The following is a 22,651-nucleotide window of genomic DNA, read 5'->3' as shown; positions in this document are numbered from 1 at the left end:
GAGGAATGGCTGCCGTGAGGACATGGGAAGCGTAACAATTGTGTGTGAGCCTTAATTCTATGCGAGGACCCCCAAGTGAACCCAGGTGAAGGATAGATGATATGCACACTGGATGCATGGGAGAGGCATGATGGGCAGTTGTGTGATGAACACCATGAGTGTGTGAAGTGCAAGAGTGTGCTTGACAAAGAGGAAGGCTGTATGAAGGAGTGATCATCATTAGAGTTGTGTGTGTGTTCTGAATGGCACACAAACAAGCCTGGATCTTTGATGTAGCAGTGTGCCCCAGTTTGGCACAGAAGTTCTGGGTTTGAGTCCTGGCAGGTCAACTCTACTCCCCTTTGCTACAGAACCACTGTTATACATTTTGGATTGTGCACTTTAAAATCCAGAGAATTTCTCTGCTTCAATTTTCATGCCTTTGTACATAATATTACTCCTACCTGCATGAGCACTTTGCTGATCTAACCTATACACCTGCATGTGCATGCGTGTTTCGTAGAATCAGCTGATTCTGACAGGTAAAGCTGAAGATTGCACTTGTTCCATAATTTTAAATATTCAGCAGTTTTAATATATCACAGATAAGAGTCAAGTCTATATCTTGTAGGGGAGGTTGATCTAAACTATTTACAATATGGCTTGATGAAAAGGTTTCTCACCTGGTGTTGAGATGGTGGATCTGTAAGCAAACTACAAGCTTCCGTTTGTCTAATAATTTGTTTTGCCCTCCTCCCTCCTCAGTCTGTGGTTGGGATCGCAAACTCTGGAAAAGATTTCAGACAGGGTTGCTGTCCTTCAGATCAGAACGAGCACTCAATGCTGCATTGGAATTACCGTTCACAGTGCAACTAATTTAGAGATGCACTGGGACGCCCAAACACTCTTCAGGCAACTTTTGCACTTTTGGATTTGTGCTAATTTCCTCCTGTATCAACAGGTTTGTAGTTTTAGATTGGTTGAGTGAAGGTGGGATTAGAGAGAGAAGAAACAGATTATTTGATGACCACTTTAGACCACAGTGCAAAAGAGTTACCAACAAAATTGTGCCTGCTGTGTTTAATAAGTGTGGTCTCTTCTGTGCTTGTCACCTCCCCAGTTGTGGGGTTCCGCCACTCCATTGGGATGACACATGTTACGGATGTCAACTATCAGAGTTCGGCATAGAATTTTAGTAAATCTCCCTACCATAGCCTCATGTATCAGTCTGGACCATTAGCTCAGTGGGATTGTTGCCTGGTCCTGACCATCCCATAATACTATCATTTCATTTTGTATTCATGGTCTGGCATTTGTTTGCTCTGAAGCGATTGTAGGAAGCAGGAAGTTTGCACTCAGTTATGGTTTGAAATTATTGGACACCACGTGGGGAGCGTATTCGCTTATTGGCTGTTTTCTGGGGGGGGGGGCGTTGCGATCAAAATTCTACTGCTCCAGGCACTCCACAGAGAAGCACGGCCAGACTACAGTAGTGGAGCCAATCCTTATGCGGAAGTACGTAGGATGGCTCGCGAGGCTAGTGGGATCGTGCTATGCCTCCCATGTACCAACTGGAGTGTTGACTGGTACGTGGCGGGTTCAAGCCCCAAGTGCAGGGCTTGACACTGGCACCTGCCAACCGGCCAAATGCTGGTAAAACTTGGTTTTGGCTAGTATTGATTTCAGTGTTACTAGCCAATTTGGCCGGCAGTTCGTTCCTTGGTATGACATACACATCTTGCACTATACTCTGTTGTTTGCCCCTTGTGTATTAATTGTTTATATTTAAGTTCAAGAAAAGCTGAGCTTGATTTCTATTTACTTGATATACGTACTTCCTTGTAAAAATCATCTTGCTTTGGCACCACATCTTCTGGAATTAGACGTACATCATCATGATAAAGAAAAAAAAAGCAATATAAAATCTGTGGCTAGTGGAATATCTGAATGGCTAGTGACTCGGGAAAACCACTAGCCACCGTGGCCGGTGGGTGAAAAAGTTAATGTCAAGCCCTGCCCAAGTAGTGAACTAGCACAGCTTCACCTCAGTTATACACACATGGGGGTAATTGCACTTGTTCCATCATTTTAAATATTCAGCAATTTTAATATATCACAGATAAGAGTCAAGTCTATATCTTGTAGGGGAGGTTGATCTAAACTATTTACAATATGGCTTGATGAAAAGGTTTCTCATCTGGTGTTGAGATGGTGGGTCTGTAAGCAAACTACAAGCTTCCGTTTGTCTAATAATTTGTTATTAAGTGTTATTAAGTGTTAATAGTTAAGTGTCAATAAACATTCCATTTCTCTGTGGAATGATGTGACAGAATGAGCTAAATTGAAGTGACAAACAGTAACTTCTAAGTGTATTGACTTTATAATTGTGTTGGCATTTCCTGGAAATGTCACAAAGGCTGAAAAAAATACACCAGTATGGCATTTTTCCCTTTTTTTCAAAACTGCAGCATGTCCATGCTGTTGTTGATTTGGTTGTTGTCGCTTTGTTATCTTTTCAGTTTCGGGGTAAATGGGTTTGCCTCTAGGTGTTTAACAGTTCCCATGTAAGCTTAAGCAGTGTAGGAAAATATTTTATTCATTTTTCTTCATTCCGCAGCATGAAAACTATTTCAAAGTAGGCTATTTAAGCACAGTGCACACTAAAGGGAAAGTTAAATTAATATGTTTATTTAATATTCCTTTTAACTTTTTTACTTTTTGAAACTAGGAACTTCGGAAACTTCGGAAATTTCCTCTGAATAACAGATTATGATAACACTTAAGAGTAACAGTCCTTAAAAAGCTTTATAAACACTGTGTAAATAATAACTTCTTAATAGGGCTCAGCAAATGACCTCGGACTGGAATTGAACCCGGGTCGCCGGTGTAGCAGTCGAGTGCCCAGCCGATTGAACTATGGATGTTTATCAACAAAACATTTGAAATGTTTGAAAATGAGTAAGAAATATTGTGTTAACACCACAGACACAGTAAAGCCGCAACAGTCCTGGAAGTTTGCCATCCAAAGAGCAAAAGGGATGGAATCACTAGATATGTGTCAGGTAGAATAGATTAGAGTATCATTTATTGATCCTAGGGGGAAATTAAGGTGTCAAGTAGCATACACACATACATAAATACAAAAAGATATTACAACACATCCTTACCCATATATTAACCATATATAGCTCACGTACATACATTCAGTCCAAGGCAGGTCTCTCACTCTCTCACTCTCTCTCTCTCTCTCTCTCTATCTCTCTCTCTCGCACACACACACGCACACGCACACACGCACACACACACACACACACACACACACACACACACACACACACACACACACACACACACACACACACACACACACACACACACAGGGAGGCAAAATCAAACTCCTTCTGGAGGAGCCTATTCCCATTCCGCTGTACAGCCGTAGATTGGTTCTTCCTCATTTCAAAACATTTATAAATGCTTTGTTTATAATAATGAGTTCATTAATAATTGTTAATAAGGTGTTAATTGGGCAGTCATAGGTGAGCGGTTAGGGCGTCAGACTTGCATCCCAGAGGTTGCCGGTTCGACTCCCGACCCGCCAGGTTGGTGGGGGGGAGTAATCAACCAGTGCTCTCCCCCATCCTCCTCCATGACTGAGGTACCCTGAGCATGGTACCGTCCCACCGCACTGCTCCCCATGGGGCGCCACTGAGGGCTGCCCCCTTGCACGGGTGAGGCATAAATGCAATTTCGTTGTGTGCAGTGTGCAGTGTTCACTTGTGTGCTGTGGAGTGCTGTGTCACAATGACAATGGGAGTTGGAGTTTCCCAATGGGCTTTCACTTTTTTTCGCTTTCAATTGTTTCTAAGGGACTGCTATTTTTAAGTGCTACCGACATTACGTGAGGATTTGGTTGCTGACTGTTTCCACTGTCATTAGACTAATATATGTTTGTCCTTTCCTTGTGTTTCAGGACCTGCATCGTTGGCCTTCCCCATTGCCTCCAGTGTCACACTGAAGAGGTCGGAGCTGTAGCCATGCATGTGAGTCTTACCATCAGCCTTTAATGATATTTTTCCTGCCTCGGGTCAGGTGTCCCATCTGCCCCTGTTTCCCGCAAGCCATCGGTAAGGGAGATTTTTTTCAGCGGGGTTGCTTGGGGCTGTGTGCTGTTCCTAAAACCATCACCATTAGTACACTACAGCTTGTTTACACACAACAATTTCTTGACTAGTAGTCATGCACCAATACCACCAGCAGAGGGCACTTTATTCAAACAATACAATTCCAGAACTGGCAGTGACCCCCACAGCTGATGCTAAGCTGTTGTACACTGCTGCCTGTCTACATTGTAGCAAATGCACAACACAATATTACAAAAAGAGGATTGGGAGAAGGAGAAAAAAACATGCAGCTGAGCTGTGCACACAAGATAAAAACAATGCTTCTGATGAAAGAGTGTGTCAGCCTCCAGCTGTGGAGTAAGCAACATTAAGCAGATGATCTTGTGTCAGGTGACAGATGGGGTTGATTCACCAACATAAAAACTTGGAGTCATCAATTGTAGCAGAACAAGAAGATTATTTGAAGTCAGATACGGTAATGCTTAGCAGTATCCTGTCGACATCTTAACCTTACTTCATATCCCATGACCTAATTGCCCCATCACCTTCCAGCATGGTTTGTGACAGCTCTATCTTGTTTCTCGTGTGAGGAGAGATGCCAGGGATCTGAAAGGCTAAAGTGCAAAAAGAAGACATGTGTAAAATACAAAGCACGCAATACAGTAGTCATCGTTGTTCTAACACCACGCTGTATGGCAGTGGTGCTGTTTGAGCACACATGCAAAATATAATCACATGCAACTCTGCCCTCCTCCACCAAAAAATGAACAGAGATCAAAGTGAGTTCTGTGTGTGCCAGCGTCAAGTCGGAACCAAGCCTAGAGCAAATTCACAGAGCACAGGCTTTTGAAGTGAAGAAGACCGGTTTGCATCCACTCTCATTGAATAACACGAGCAACGTTTTAGACAGCTGATGAAACCCTTAAAATCTATCCAGGGGATAAGTTTGTATTCTTCCTTGAGCTTTTGGTTTTGATGATTTTAGCTGTCTGGACTGATTGGGGTATTCAGGATGGAACCATCCAAAAAAGGTACTTAAGAAGAACATAAAGAAACATCAAAACAATTAAGCGTTGTGCTCCCCTGCAAGGCAAGCGCTTTATAAAACAGTTCCCTTTTCGCCTGTCTTTGAAAATCTGTTTATTTTGTTTTTCGTCCGAGGCGTGTGGAAACAAATCATCACGGAAATAATGACCACTGAGGTCCCCAAAGAAACCAATTTCCCCCTCAAACAAAATAAGACCAATGAGAAATTCTGCTTTGAAATGTATTTGGAGAGTGTGATGGATGCTTAAAATAAGACACAATGGCGCCAATTAGGAGAGGAAATGCTAACAGTTAATGTTTCCCTCCCCTGTAATCCCTCTCTCATTTGCATTTTAATTCTTCTGCTTTTCTCAGCCACACAGCCAGGGCCGGATTAACGCACAGGCTAGATATGGCTGCAGCCTAGGGGCCCCCACCTGCCAAAGGGGCCCCTGTTTGGCCAAAAGTGAGAAGTTGCAGAATTGTAACGATGCAATATTGAAAAAAATGTATCAGTTGTGTTCAGTACAGTTGGTATATATGTTGTCCCCAATTTCCATCTTGTAATTATGACACTGTCTATGTGCATTTGTTTCAGAATTTGCTTTCTGGGGGGCCCCACAGCAACCTGTAGCCTAGGGGACCCAGGCCATCTTAATTCGGCCCTACACACAGCTAATCCTATGCCGCCTTGAATGAGGCCTGTGTATTTTTTTTTTTGTGTGCTAACTATTCCTTAAGGCCTCTTCTTCACGTGCCACAGACAGACATGTCTCTGTCAAGAGATGTCCAGAAATGCTATTTAGTTTTTTCCCTCACTCAAGCTTTATAAACACAACAATCAGCTATCTCAAGTGAGTCCTTTTGTGAAACATTTTGTGTCAACAGTTAAGCGCCTTTAATGATGTCAGGAACACACTTCAGTTTGGAGAAGAATAGATCCCACTCAACATTTCTCAGTATTGTATTCTGCATAGCTTATGGGCTTTGTCTTACAACGCCTCGTCTACAGTATAGTTGCTTGTCGTGGTTGAAGTGAGCATCAACTCTTCTTTGCCAAACAATGAAGCAAACTGTCAACTTGAAAACAATCAAGCAGCGTGCAGCATGGATCAATTTATGTTGATGAAACGGGACCAAACTGGACCAAATATACAATATATGTACAGTATATCCATCCATCCGTCCACATACAGTATGCTTGACTTGTTACAGTGCAAATGTCTTTATATTCTCTCATGTATCCTTTGTGTGCGTGTGTGTGTGTGTGTGTGTGTGTGTGTGTGTGTGTGTGTGTGTGGGTGGGGGTTGGTGGTAAAAGCCGGAATCGAACCCAGGTCGCCGGCGTAGCAGTCGAGTACCCTATACCGTTAGAGCCACAGTAGGGCCTTCTCACATGTATCCTAATGCAGCATGTACAAAAAGTTGCTGTGACACTTAACTTGATGCCGGTGTCATATGCATGTCATTACAGTGTCATAACAGTGTCATGGCACAGTTATGCACATGTCATGAACATTATGTCCATGTCATAAACATTTGATGACTGTTGGCCTGAAGTGACATTCGATTATGGCAAAGACAACCCTAAGGCCAACAGTCGTACAATGTTTATGACATGGACATAATGTTTATGACTTATCTATGACTGTTATGACACTATATATGACACTGTAATGACATGCTTATGACACCGGCGTCAAGTAAAGACTTGCTGTGATTTGTTGCCGCATGAGGCCACGGTGGAAATCTCCACCAGCTGTCAGTTTCCATGCATTCCTCTACTCCCGTGGTTCCGAACCAGGGGTCTGGAACCCTTAGGGGCAATGTGGTGCCCCCGGGCAATACACCTCTCAGGTGCCCCCTTTATGAACAATATTTGTAAAGTTTGTGTCATGTGGTGTCCCCTAACTAGCTGTAAATTGATGGTGCCCCTGGGCACTGTGCCACTGGCCCTTATGGATAGTCAGGCCCTGCTAGGGGGGTTGCGGAAGTACTGAAAGGGGGGTCGCAGACAAAAGGGCCATTCCCTAAAAATGGGAAATCCTTAGGCTAACAGCTAACAGCTAAAAGATGCGTTTGCTGTCCTGTGGATTTCTAGCAATATTAGTGGACAAACTATTAAGGGAAAATCTAGCAATATTAATGGACAAAATTGGACATAATGGACTAAAGTCTTAAAAGAGGGTCCCCGCTGAAAAAGTTTGGGAACCACTGCTCTACTCCCTCTACTTCCTCCTCCGCTGTCACCCCAGTTGCTTTTTAGCCCCCTTTAGGAGGCATCCTGAAATGTTTTGGAGTGAGATGCATTTAACATTCCTCTCACCCACTCTCCTGAGCTGAGCGCTCCAGGGACTTCACAATGTGAGAGGGCCTTAGCATTCAGCACTGCTGAGAGACGGACGGGCGTGCACTAGATAGTCGTATGAGCAAATACCAAACCTATGGTCTAGAGATAAGGCAGCATTTTTTGTGATTTGGGGGAAATTGGGGAGAAGTTAGTTTCCGTAGATCAGTGGATCTATTTGATAATACTGGATTTGTGTGAGAGTGAGAGCAGTGTGTGAGCATCTGTCAAGCAGTGGAGAGGAGGACTGTCTCTCCTCTCTCGTCTTGGCTGTGGCACAATAGTGAGAGGTAGTCTTTAAATAACTCACTCTCTCTTCTCTTCTCTTCGGCGCAGAAGCTGAGGCTGAAGCTGAAGCAGCACAGCCTCCAGCCATGATGAGTGCTGTGCGGCAACTCATCAGATGGAGAAGCGCAACCCCCAGCTCATACAAACATAGGAACTAACTTGGCTCGCTTTCCAGTTCGCTGACACTCATGACGCCAAATTAATAGCAAAAAAGACCACAAATTAAAAATGTACGATATTTTTTTTTTAATCTTTTTTTACTTTATTAATGATAGTACAGTGCATATGGTGACAGGAAGTGAGTTGGGAGAGAGAGACGGGGAAGGGTTGGCAAAGGACCCGGGCCGGGAATCGAACCCGGGTCGGCCGCATAACAAACGAGTGCCCTACCATATGCGCCACGGTAGAGCTGCAAAAAGACAAAAATTTAACGTCTTCCTAATTCAAACAATGACCTTACCCTTTTACGATAAACAAGAAATGCTTTACTTGAAATGTTAGCGATTTTTATCATCAATGTTAAGCTCTTAAACGTGTTAAATATTAATTAAGAGGTGTAAGCTGGCCCTGAAGCCGTTCAAGTTCACATCAGAAGATGTTTGTTTTGACAGAACTCCAAGGCTTACATCCGGGCAGCCTCTCAATGATGAGTGCTTTTTCACACACGGCAATCGCCTTCAGCAACTCTGCACTGAAGGCACAGTCAGCCTATGACTTTGATGCCAGGATTTGATTAAAGTGACACCCTCCCTTCAACCCTTTTGTAAACAAATAGCTGGCTTTGTGATGATCACTGATAGACTAAACAACAACACCAATATGTTAGGCAAAGATAAACTGCCCATCTAACGGCAGTTTGATGCACCAAAAAAAAATGTGATCTTCTGAATTCTGACCAAGACATAGACTGGGATCTATTGACGGTCTTGTGCTCTTGCACTGCAGGGAGAGGATGGAGAATGTTAAGTCCTCACTGGCCTGGTGAGATGGTTTTAGGTGGGAGTACACTCCACTGTCAAGACTTAAAGAGATAAGGACACAGAAGGCTATTTGGCCACGTAAAAGCAATCAGCCCGGGTTGATGATATCACCTGGAATAAATTGCCATGTCTGGCTTTCTCAGGGTCCACGTATTGTGTATTGTGATAAGTGTAGAGCACGCAAAATTGACTCAAAAAAAGGTGTGGGAGTGTGGGAAGATGTGTCTGAAATGTAATTGTATGCTGATACAAGAGGACAAACTAAGAAATTGGATGCCGCACCATCCATGGTTGTATTTCCTATAGGCAAGTGCTTTACTGACAGTATTGACTGCACAAACAATGAGCACTATATGCATTGAACAAGGTTCAGACACCACTACAATTGGGCATTTTCTGTAGCTCCGGTTGTTTTTTTGGACACGCTATTCTTACAACAGAGAGACATCATGAACAGAGAGACAGAGAGACATCATTTAATCATGAAGTCAGTACACAGGTCAGTGATGTTCTCTTTCTCTGTCCGAAAAACAATGAGATATTGGCTCCAATACAATCAGCGGCCCTAGTGCCAGCTTGCCTTATTGAAAAATATGATCAATTGCCTGAAGCTTCAAAAAAAAGGAACACTGTGTAGCAAAGCAAAGCATAATTTTTAATGTATGCAATGCAACACTCTTACAGTAGCCAAGCTGGGAGAGCCAGTACCTTAATAACCAGGGGGATAAAATAAAAACAAGGAACTCGTCCTCCATTTTGTTCCAGAAATAAGCTTTGCACTCAGTAAGTGTTCACTCTGTACAAGTCTGATGAAAATGTCCCATGACTGTGGTCTGTTAATACCTACAAAACGCTTTGAAAAAAAAAGCATGATGACAAGTTGTTATGGAGCAAGTCGTTGATAGGCTTATTTAAGGAAGGGCTCTTAAGTAGGTCAGTGTTGTTGATTTTTTTTGGACGAACTGCAGAGTAGCAGAGAACGCTCATTCTTTATCACACTGGACAGTGATGACTCAGGCACCTCTGGAAATCCATATCCAAATTCATAAATATGAATATCATGGTTGTACCCTCAGTCAGCTCCAGTCAGGCTTATTTTGAAGTGCCACTTCACCCAAATCACATCTTGTTAAACAAAAGGGTGACAGCTCTTGCGCCAGAGAGAGGCCCTGAGACCTTAAAATGGTTCTAGTGTTCCACCTTTTTCAGGTCATAAATAATGCAGGACACACACACAGGAACTCGCGCGCAGCACGGATGCCAGGGAAAAAAGTGTAAGCGTACGCACTGCTGCACAGCATGGCAAGACATGTCGTGGCACCGGTGCCACGCCAGAAAGGCTTTTTCAGCATAAAAAAGATGACAACACTCACTGCGCTATCTCACACGCATACATATACACACATAAAGACACACACACACAGCCACAGCCACAGACAGACACAGACATATACACATACTCCATCATCTCCATCTCTGCTCCCTGAAAACAATGCAGCGGGATATGGAAAAAGAAAACCCTGCAGAGCTCACTCAATACAGTACGGGAGGGAGAGTCAAACGTCTGAAAACGAGGAGTTTTTCAGTGTTTTTCTATCCTTGTCCTTCACAGTATGCATAATTAATAAGTGCATTGATTTTTTTAGGCTGGCCGGTGATAGCAGCGGAGTACCCGTGGGAACTGATTATCCTGCCTGGATGCATCTAACTGTACGGGGCCCACACATCGGGTTAACGGCATCCTTCTTCAGTTTAGTTTACAAAACTCGCTCAGCAGTTCATTAGGCTCCGTTCCTCAGTTTAATCCGCGATGCTTAATTATAAATCTCACAGACTGTCGTTGCGTGATCCCTCTCCAAGTGTGTGAGGGTGAATATTTCATGTTTAAAAGGCGCTCACGTTCTCTGGGGACCCTCACTAGCCCTGAACTTGAAACAGGCATCCCACGCACACACACACACACACAAACAGCCCCAAAATCCCAGGTCACTTTGTGTCAGCTTGTATTGTGCTCATGTAGCTCATGGTCACAGCGGCGGCCACTTGGAAGTAGATCCTGTATGCGAAGCCGATATTGTGTAAGAGGCGTTACATAAGAACCCTGCCATACATTTTAGGGATCAAATAATAATGGATTTGGCAGTCACTACAAAAGACCAATTCCTCGTTGTTTTCTTGATGACTGTATTTAGGTGTTGATGAAATGAGGTGCAGAAAATAAACCAATTAAGATCTGCTGCAAATGTAAGAGGGACTTTAATTAAAAGAATCATGGCTACATACAAATACGATAAAAGTGGTGGAAATATATTATATTATATTATATTATATTATATTATATTATATTATATTATATTATAGAGGCACCACAAAATATCATAGATCACTGCTGCTTCTGACCTTCTTTTGTGACTTTAAATAAACCGTTGCGCCTCAAAAGGTTTTAGAAACAAAACAAAGAGAAACAAAAATAAATGAAAGGAAAATTGTTGTTTTGGGCATTGTAATGGATGTCATTTTTCTCCTTTGCTTTTTCCAGTGGACCCCTGAGACAACCATCGTTACTGGGTTGGTTGCTATAGCAACTAGTTGGGTACAGCCTCTGCTTCCTCCGTGTTGCTGTGAGGGGTCACCGCTTTGATCAGAGCTCCCATAGCTGACTCTTAAGCCAATTGCTGTAGGGCCAACCAACCATCATCGGGATTATCACCCAGGAAGCCATGCAGCAACCTACAGTAGATTTATGTTCAATCGAAAAATCATCTGCAAGAGAAAACGTTCAGTCATACGCCCAGTGTTGCCAGATTGGGCTGTTTCCCGCCCAACTGGGCTGCTTAGGATGGCCGTGTGTGGGTAAAAATGGCATTTAGCAGAAAAACCCGCCCAATTTTTGCCATAGAAATCAATAGAATTGGGCAGGATTTTGAGCTTCTAGGCGGGTTTTGAGCATTTTTTGGGCTGGAAATCATCAGCCTCATCTGGCAACCCTGCATACGCCTCCATTGTTCATAAACTCCCTATGGCAAAGATTGAGACTCGCACTCACACTCCTGACTAAGAACTAGTAAACAAATCTCGCTACTGAAGACTCCTGGACTTCATCTTAAAAAAAAACACATTTTATTTTGTTATTACTGTATTGTTATTGCTACAATATTCCCGTCCACCATATTTCCTTAAGAGAGGAAAATGTTTGGGCTCCTCTCTAGCGAAAAGCACAGCCTAACGCAACCATGGACAGACAGATACGTAGCAGGCTTATGGATTAATAGCAACTGTTAATCTCTGTCGGAAAGCAACCGCGTAGTAGCCTATTTAGGTGAGTGTCCTTTAAAGATGGCAGAAAAGCGCCATGCAGCCTCAGCAGGGTGCATATCAAATGGGTGTCCAAGACCACGGGGCCTTGGGCTTCGTAAGTCAACACTCAGCAACTTTTAACACGACGCTGCATAAATGAGAGATGTCAGAGACAAGGAGCCGTGAATTAAATCTGATGTAGTCCTCCTCAAGACATTTTTGCTGTGAATTGATATGACTGGTGTGAACCCACTGAAGTGTTCATGTTTGGGTTCCCTCTCTCAGGCTTAATATCACTCCCCCAGGCGCTGGGCAGATGAATAAAACAAGCGTCATTTACTGTATATGATGCCCCAAGGCATTTAAATCACTTGCATGGCTGAGTTTTCCCAGCATCTATTATCCAATTGTGGATATTGTGTAAAAAATTTCTTCAATTATATACAACTTACCTGGTAAAAAACCTTTCCATTTATAATAGGATATGATACAATACGATAACATACGATACGATGCAATATGATAACACTTTATTGTCAGTTTTCACTGAAATTCATTTTGCATCCCTGAACAAGGCATACAGTAACCCACAGTCACAGGCAAGGTATAGTTGACGGACATACAGTACATAGGTACATCACATACACATAGACATACATAACGTGAGGACAATCTCTATCTGTTGATTGTACTGCATACAGCTAAGACTGCACATTCAAAAAGGAATTGATGTATGAAGGAATGTTTAAGTTTAAAGAAGGGAACTCTGAAACGCCTATTTGAACAACCGTGTAGGCCTGCTTACCTTGCTCTGCACTATTTTAATCCGTATAATGCAAGTGTTTTTTTTCAGTGACGTGCGTCACTTTGGTCTTTGGCTTTATGAGATAAATGCTGCTCTGCTGTTTCGCAGCTGGATGAATGAGGGATGAAGAGTATTTACAAGGTTACAACTGTAACATGCAGGTAGGCCTACACGACGTTGGTCCAGAATTGGTGGCCACAATAAATTCTTAAATTAAAGGCTTGAAACATTAATGCGGCTCTTGATGCCACTACTAAAAGACATTGGGAATGTATTTAAATAATTAAAGTTTGCGAATGTTACATTAGGCACTTGAATAATTCATGAAAGCTGTCCCCTCAGTGTTGTATGTGTAGTGGTGTTTGGGCAAAATTAATATTGTATCACATATCTTGAGTAATGTTTACACTTATCTTCAATAATGGCTCTGGAACTAAGCATATGAAAAAAACAGCACGCGTCTCCACCAGATGGGAAAGCACTATACCAGCAAGATCTCAGAGAGCACAAAGAGCTTGCGCTGACCTCCTTACAGAGTTTAACACTGTTCATTCAGACCAGAAGCGATGTTCAGAACAAAGAGAAGAAGAACCCTTATGTCATAGACAAAAGCTTTTTATGTCACAAAAAGTCACCATACCGTCTATTGTCCTTGAAATGCACAAATTAGTTTTTCCCACGAAATAATGAAGTCTGAAGAGAGCGTATCATTTCTTAATTGATTCATTTCCAATGAATAAAACCAGTGATTCATCACATGCACAAACATTATTGCCAACTTCCTTTTGTGGACACAATCATTTTTGGTTCGAAAATTGATATTGTATGTTTAGATACAGTATCTTTTGTAACACACTTTTTGTGCCTTACTACAGTAAATGGACCACCCACACACATATCAGAGCCATACACATCCAAACTCATGCAGTATTACACTGTGCTTTGGAAATATAATTTAATGCAGCGATGGCTGCTGTGTAAAAGCTGTTTTTCAGTCAGTTTGTCCTTTTTTCATGGACCTGTATCTACAACAGTTCAAACGGTTGTATCCCTGGTGTGATGTGTCTCTCAGTGGGATTGGCCTGTTTTAGGCACCGGTTGCTATACAGGTCTTCCAGAGAATGGAGAGGACAGACGGCAAAGTTCTGTACTGCCTTTATGACCCCCTGGAGCTCTTCCCTCTGTGTCACAGTGCAGCCTGGGAACCACAGTACGTCAGTATGCTCTCCACTGAGCAGTGGTTGAAGGACACAAGCAGCGTCTGACAGACGTTTTACCTGAGTACTCTGAGGAAATTAAGTATCTGCTGTGCCTTCTTCACTCAGTGGTGTTGACAACCCAGGTCAGCGTCCTCTCTGATGTGAACTCCCAGAAAGCAGAAGTTCTATACATGGATTTCATGTGCTTGGCTGCACTCACAGACAAGAATTCCAAAATCCTACGTGGCTAGGTGTTTAAAGGGGTGGGTTTTTTTGTTGCACAGGGCAGTCTTGGGTAAGCGGTTTAGGCGTCTGACTTGTAACCCAAAGGTTGCCGGTTAGATTACCGACCTGCCAGGTTGGTGGGCGGAGTAATTAACCAGTGCTCTCCCCCATGACTTAGGTACCCTGAGTATGGTACCGTCCTGCTGCACTGCTCCCTTGGGGTGCCATTGGAGGCTGCCCCCTTGCACAGGTGAGGCATAAATGCAATTTCCTTGTGTGCGGTGTGCAGTGAACACTTGGATGCTGTGGAGTGCTGTCACAATGACAATGGGAGTTGGAGTTTCCCAGTGGGCTTTCACGTCACTTCACATTGGCTACATATCCCAACTCCATATGTGCCCTGCATTCAGAATTCCAAGCGCTAGTTAGAATTCCAAGAGCTAGAAATGTGGCCTCTGCTGTGATGGGTTGGCACTGAACTAGGCATCGTAAATTAATAAATCTATACTTTCCATTTACGACACTAAAAGTTGCTCAAAAGAGTCGCTCGCAAGGTTGTTGACATGTAAAACGAGGCATAGAGAACTTTGGTAGCGCTCAGTTTGTTTAGAAACAAGGTCATTCTTACAGGCTGCGCCACAGCCTGTTTAACAGTTACAGCCTCTCCACTCACCACTTTTCCGGGTGGTACTGCACTCTAGGGGCGCCAACGGGTGAGCAGACTCCATTCGGAATGAATGGGCTGCACTCTCTCGACAGCTCCGTCTAGGTGAACTGCAGGCATGAATCGAGTGAGTGGAGAGTCCTGAGTCCAACTATTGTGGTGTCATTGGCATATTGTGTGCACGATAGTGAAAATGAAATGTCAGGCAAATGATGTAGGTCTTTTAGGTCCTCAAAAGCTTATACTTTTCATCCTTCTGTGAACAAAAGGCGTTCGTACATATTGGCCCATCAGTGCTTGTGAAAAGGATGTCCCTTGTGTTGAGACTCATGCTGCGATCACACCGCCGGCGTTGAACGCGTGGAAAGATGCGGAAGTAATTGACTTTATATGGGAGAGCAGGCGGCAGAAGCTTTAAAAGCCGCAAAAGCATTTCTAGAGTCGAGGACGTCAAAAACGTCAAAAGTCAAAAGTTGAACTTCATCTAAAATATGCAATGAGCTCGGCGGCAGCAGGCGGCAGCCAATGAAATGTTCACATTTTTCTCAACACGAACTTCGGTTGGTCGAGATTCCTGGTCGAACGCTTCAGGTTGAACCTTTTGCTGCATTCAACGCCAATGATCTGTGCTTTCCAGGCAGGAGTCAGCAGAATTTTAGCTCTTTCAACGCCGGCGGTGTGACCGCACGGTAACGGCCCGTACCCATACAGAGTAATTCCGCTCCGCTCTCATTGACTTTGAATGGGGGCGATATCGCGCTTGACAGCGCGGAGGTGAAGCGATATCGCAGCGGGACGCGATTTGATATAGACGAGTTCTCTATATCATGCAAATTTGATGGTCCAATAACCAATTAGATGGGCTTATGGGTAGCAAGGGCGGGAGTTACAAATTTTTTTGAAAAACATGGCGGCGATTTCTGTGATTTCCAACATCACGTTTTTGCTTAATATAAAGACCCTAAATGCTTATAAATGTCACGACTACCACGGATTGATGTACAAATGCACCACGAACTTATGTAACAAAAAAAAGGTTACTCCACATTGCCATTTGATCACTCGATGTTTTGAGCTAACTGGATAAGCTAACGTTAGCATTTTACCAGAACCAGGCAGCTACAAGCTTATATTAGACTACTTCTGTACTTCTATAATTATATAACGGGGCTTAGATGTTATCCAGGACCAAAACACAATCGTATTTAAGCCATGTACACACTGTGTTGTGATATTGAGTGAGTAATGTGTGCTAACGACCGTTCGCCGTTTGTTATCTCGCTCGGTCTACCCGGTGCCAGCTGCGAGACACAGCCCGCGCCACAAGGCTCGAAAGTCGGGTGAGCAGCGTAGTTAGCCCCGGGGAGAATCTAATGGGAGTATCCGTGACCACACCCCCAGCGCGATATTGCGCGTCGCGGATCCCGCCTGGCAGTTTCCCCAGTCGGTACTGGGCGTAAGGCAAAGACCATCCTTGTGTCTCATATCGCGTACTTGTGCACTTCGGGCACTATGTTTCAGCACGTAGAGCGCTCACGCTTAGAATTTCCCGGATGATGCCCTAATCATGGCCAACAATGCAGTGCTTGAATGATGGACACTACACGCACTTAACACCATGTTGTTAATGAAACGGAAGAAGTGTTCAGCTTCTGGCTGCCTTAGCCTCTATAGGCTATATTATATTGGGGCATTTACACATTTTTAATTGTCAAACATATCTATGTAATAGATGATCATGTCAACATGGATCACAATACATTGTGAAAAAAAAATCTCCAAAAAACTCACCTTTTTGTTTAGTATGGCAAAGGGTCAAGTGCTTTATCACCACCTCAGCCCTATCTGTGCGGATGATGAATGCTTCAATGAGAAAGGGTCCCACTTAGATACTTGAACATGATGCATTTACACATTAGCCTACTGTGTTTATGAGCCATGTGTTTATATTACCTTAACCACATGTCTCATCATCAGATTAATCTTTTAGGTCACAGCTGGTGACTGTGAACTAATAAAATCAGCAGGGCTTCCTAATCATATATTTGGCAAGCAAGCCACACCTGTGAGGCCACAATAGGGAGGTTGCATGGAACTTTACAAAATTTGTTGTCAAAATTGCTCTAGCTCTGGGGATGAAGAGCAGTGTTGCCAGATGTGTCTGATCAAATCCCGCCCAAAAGGTTCTCAAAAACCACTAAAATGCGCTGGATTCCGCCCAATATCAACAAATTGCATTGCTTTCTATGGGCACAAAACTGCAGAAAAAAGCGCCAAATGGCCAATTTCTCCCATTTTAACCCGCAGACGGCCATCCCAAGTAGCCCAACTGGGCAGGTAACCACCCAATCTGGCAACGCTGATGAAGAGAAATGGCACTCTAGGATTAGATGCTAGGGCTTTTATATCTTTACATTACATTGCATTCCGTACGCACATTTTAACCATAGCAACTTACAAACGAGGACATACGGTAATCATAACCTAAAACGCTTGCAGATACAAAGTGCGCAGGAAATATACAGAACAATCAGGCAGATGTCATGTAGGGTTAGTTTTTTTATGCACATTAGCACAGTGTTAAGCAGAGTGCACACATAGAAACACAACAATGCCGTAGAGTCAGTCTACCCTGGGACTGGGCCAGCTCAAGCATTAGTGCAGTAAATAGTCCAGAAAGAGAAGTCTTTACTTGTTCCTTGAAGGTTGAGAGAGATGTGCCTCGTCTTTCTGCCACTGGGAGTTTGTTCCACCACTGGGGGACAGTGACGGAGAACAGTCTTGACTGGGAACGCTCAGAGCGAGCGGGCGGCACGGCCAGACGGTTTGTGTCGTAGCGTAGCTTACGGGCCATAGGTGTCAAATTGTAAAATTTAGGGTCATTGTCAAGTTGGAAAAGAAACACAATGACCAAAAAATGAAGGGCAATGAGTAGGGCTGTAACGATACACTCAACTCACGATTCGGTTCGTATCACAATTTATGCCCTACGGTTCGATACACTCCACGTTTTCACATGTACTAACATTATAAAATAAAATTATGAATAAAAACTTAGACAGTTTATAGGTAGAATAGGTATCAAGAGGCTACTAATTATTCTTAAAAAGTTTAAATATAATAATGATGATAATTTGAAACTTGGAAGCACTATCACTTCATATCATGTGGTTGTTTTCTGAACTAATGGGTAACAAAACTTTGAAAAGGCATATCACGATACTACCTCCTTGTATCACGATACAGTATCGTGACTGTGTATCACGATTTCTCGGTTCGATACAATATTGTCACAGCCCTAGCAATGAGTAATGGTAATATTCTCTATGCATAGAGCAATAGCCTAGAATATCTATGTATTCATGATTCCATCCAACAGGTGCACTTACCACATAAGACCTGTAGGCTATCCATAGCATGTTTCACTTTAGGCACCATGCTCTCTTCTACAGTTTTGATGCTATCAGTTCTAAAAAGACTGTTCTTGGGATCATGACTTCAGAGTAGAGAGAGCAGAGAGAGAGTCCCATTAGTCTTCATTTTTGTCAGAATAAGGCTGGCCTAACCCTAGCACACTCTGGGCTTTTTGTGACTTGGCTGTGAGAGAGGCTTCTTTGGAGGACGACAGCCACATATGCCATTCCTCGCCATGTGCGACACATTGTGTCATGGGAAATAATCACCCAGTCACTCAGACCGATTTAGATTTCTACTTCTTTAGATACAGTAACTGTGAGGAACTTGCATAACAACTTTCTGCTGAGGTGTTAAAGCCTGTGGCCCATCTGGATGCCTCTGTGAGACAGTTGCAGATCCATCCGTCCTAAGATTTTGGACCACAGCTGATACAGTTTTTTGACTGATAAGTAAAGCTTTGATGTTCCTCTAATACCATTGATCTTTCTAACAGCTTTGCTCTTTCTGTTGTAAAACCTTTGTCCATTCTCTTCCATGTGGTGTCATTGCTTACAGAAGGAAATGGGAAATGGGAAAGGGTTTGCTCTGCGAAATACTGTTTTATAGCCAACTGTGAAAATTGTGCGTATTGTGTAATTTCTTCTTAGACTGATTCTATTAATTGATAGCAATTAAGGTACATTTTCAATGTACGGCCTTCCAATGTCCACTGTAATGGACACATTAAATCTTTAAAATGAAAAATAAAAATTCGAAAAAAATGTTGTCAATCTAATTTTTTGCCTTCAAACAATTGGGGGAGTGAAAAAAAACAAAGATTTTTAAACTTTTTTTCCCCTGGTAGTCAGGAGGATATTTAAATCAAGAAAAAACATTAACTGTGACTAAAATCTTGTAGTCGACACTGTTTACAAACATCCTTGGTGGGCACATCAGAAGCTCCCGGAGGGCTACCTGTCGCCCGCGGGCACCACGTTGGTGACACCTGGTGTAGATGGTGACAGGAAGCCAGTTGGGAGAGAGACACAGGGAAGGGTTGGGAAAGAACCCGGGTCGGCCGCACAGCAGACGAATGCCCTACCGTTAGCGCCACGCTAGGGCCATGAATCACATATTTAATAGTATAGGGCTATATGACGATTAGGTTAGGTGTATACTTTTATGAACAATGTAGCCTACACAACTGTTTTTCCTATTGGAGATGAACATGGTCTCCAGGGTTCGCTTTGGTGGAGGAGGTGCAATAGTCTAGACAGACAGACATTACCAGTCAGTGCATAACAGATATGCCTATTGTTGATGGCTCACTCACTGCACATTCTCCCTCAAGAGACACCATAAACTCTTGCCTGATTATCATCGACTTTCAAATCTCGTACCGCGATGTTGGTCTGACCAAGAAAATAACCACACAGTGGAGTCATCATCTTGATCCCACGCACTTTGGCTGATCAAAAGGCGTCTAGGGTTGAAAAATGGCGGTATAGACTGTGCACGTCACCTTTACCCGCCCAAAACAATTATTTCTTTACATCAATGACGTGTGAAATCGCCCCCAATCATCAAAGCAATGCCTTACAATTCTCCAAGAGCTACCATTTTGTGTCTCATATCGCGTACTTGTGCACTTCGGGCACTATGTTTCAGCACGTAGAGCGCTCACGCTTAGAATTTCCCGGATGATGCCCTAATCATGGCCAACAATGCAGTGCTTGAATGATGGACACTACACGCACTTAACACCATGTTGTTAATGAAACGGAAGAAGTGTTCAGCTTCTGGCTGCCTTAGCCTCTATAGGCTATATTATATTGGGGCATTTACACATTTTTAATTGTCAAACATATCTATGTAATAGATGATCATGTCAACATGGATCACAATACATTGTGAAAAAAAAATCTCCAAAAAACTCACCTTTTTGTTTAGTATGGCAAAGGGTCAAGTGCTTTATCACCACCTCAGCCCTATCTGTGCGGATGATGAATGCTTCAATGAGAAAGGGTCCCACTTAGATACTTGAACATGATGCATTTACACATTAGCCAACTGTGTTTATGAGCCATGTGTTTATATTACCTTAACCCATCATCAGATTAATCTTTGAGGCCACAGCTGGTGACTGTGAACTAATAAAATCAGCAGGGCTTCCTAATATATATTTGGCAAGCAAGCCAAACCTGTGAGGCCACAATAGGGAGGTTGCATGCAACTCTACAAAATTTGTAGTCAAAATTACTCTAGCTCTGGGGATGAAGAGCAGTGTTGCCAGATGTGTCTGATCAAATCCCGCCCAAAAGGTTCTCAAAAAACGCTAAAATGCGCTGGATTCCGCCCAATATCAACAAATTGCATCGCTTTCTATGGGCACAAAACTGCAGAAAAAAGCGCCAAATGGCCAATATATTCCCGTTTTTACCTGCAAACGGCCATCTCAAGTAGCCCAATTGGGCAGGTAACCACCCAATCTGGCAACACTGATGAAGAGAAATGGCACTCTTGGATTAGATGCTAGGGCTATTATATCTTTACATTACATTGCATTTCGTAGGCACATTTTAACCATAGCAACTTACAAACGAGGACATACGGTAATCATAACCTAAAACGCTTGCAGATACAAAGTGCGCAGGAAATATACAGAACAATCAGGCAGATGTCATGTAGGGTTAGTTTTTTTATGCACATTAGCACAGTGTTAAGCAGAGTGCACACATAGAAACACAACAATGCCGTAGAGTCAGTCTACCCTGGGACTGGGCCAGCTCAAGCATTAGTGCAGTAAATAGTCCAGAAAGAGAAGTCTTTACTTGTTCCTTGAAGGTTGAGAGAGATGTGCCTCGTCTTTCTGCCACTGGGAGTTTGTTCCACCACTGGGGGACAGTGACGGAGAACAGTCTTGACTGGGAACGCTCAGAGCGAGCGGGCGGCACGGCCAGACGGTTTGTGTCGTAGCGTAGCTTACGGGCCATAGGTGTCAAATTGTAAAATTTAGGGTCATTGTCAAGTTGGAAAAGAACACAATGACCAAAAATGAAGGGCAATGAGTAGGGCTGTAACGATACACTCAACTCACGATTCGGTTCGTATCACAATTTATGCCCTACGGTTCGATACACTCCACGTTTTCACATGTACTAACATTATAAAATAAAATTATGAATAAAAACTTAGACAGTTTATAGGTAGAATAGGTATCAAGAGGCTACTAATTATTCTTAAAAAGTTTAAATATAATAATGATGATAATTTGAAACTTGGAAGCACTATCACTTCATATCATGTGGTTGTTTTCTGAACTAATGGGTAACAAAACTTTGAAAAGGCATATCACGATACTACCTCCTTGTATCACGATACAGTATCGTGACTGTGTATCACGATTTCTCGGTTCGATACAATATTGTCACAGCCCTAGCAATGAGTAATGGTAATATTCTCTATGCATAGAGCAATAGCCTAGAATATCTATGTATTCATGATTCCATCCAACAGGTGCACTTATGCGGCCCCACATAAGACCTGTAGGCTATCCATAGCATGTTTCACTTTAGGCACCATGCTCTCTTCTACAGTTTTGATGCTATCAGTTCTAAAAAGACTGTTCTTGGGATCATGACTTCAGAGTAGAGAGAGCAGAGAGAGAGTCCCATTAGTCTTCATTTTTGTCAGAATAAGGCTGGCCTAACCCTAGCACACTCTGGGCTTTTTGTGACTTGGCTGTGAGAGAGGCTTCTTTGGAGGACGACAGCCACATATGCCATTCCTCGCCATGTGCGACACATTGTGTCATGGGAAATAATCACCCAGTCACTCAGACCGATTTAGATTTCTACTTCTTTAGATACAGTAACTGTGAGGAACTTGCATAACAACTTTCTGCGGAGGTGTTAAAGGGACAGTTTGGTCAATTTCAACATGCAGTTGTATTGCTCACGCTACCCTTGACTTGTCAGTACCTGGTGATGCCACATTTTTCGGCTCAGCCCTTTCCGAGATATGAGCAATTCTAATGGGGGCAGCGTTTGTTTACATTTTTAAAAAATGAAACATAGGCCAACTCCAAATATTTTCCCAAAAGGTACTGCTGTTTGCTAGTTGTCTGCTGATGTTTTATAACCTTTTGGATGTTTTTGGGAATAAATAAAAATGTTTTTTTGAAATGTAAACAAAGAGCTGCCCCCATTACAATGACCAGGATCTCGGAAACGGCTGAAGAAGAAGAAAAAAAAAATCTCAGGTACTGACAAGTCCAGGGTAGTGTGAGCAATACAACTGCATGTTGAAATTGACCAAACTGTCC

The 22,651-nt window shown here is 42.9% G+C and overlaps 1 long non-coding RNA gene across 2 annotated transcripts in view; it reads left to right on the top strand.

The window, feature by feature from the left end:
* The window catches only part of LOC134460773 (uncharacterized), a 68,517-nt gene that overhangs the window by 6,879 nt on the left and 38,987 nt on the right, over positions 1-22,651 (top strand). Inside the window, exons 2-3 of one of the 2 annotated variants that reach the window (XR_010037167.1) lie at positions 3,950-4,019; positions 7,810-7,950. This is a non-coding gene — a long non-coding RNA (uncharacterized LOC134460773). Of the gene's footprint in view, positions 1-3,949; positions 4,020-7,809; positions 7,951-22,651 lie in introns of those variants that run through there. The other variant, XR_010037166.1, reaches the window with a different exon arrangement.

Source organism: Engraulis encrasicolus, chromosome 13 (genome assembly GCF_034702125.1).
Source record: "Engraulis encrasicolus isolate BLACKSEA-1 chromosome 13, IST_EnEncr_1.0, whole genome shotgun sequence".
NCBI lineage: Eukaryota > Metazoa > Chordata > Actinopteri > Clupeiformes > Engraulidae > Engraulis > Engraulis encrasicolus.
This window is presented reverse-complemented; position numbering and strand designations above follow the sequence as displayed.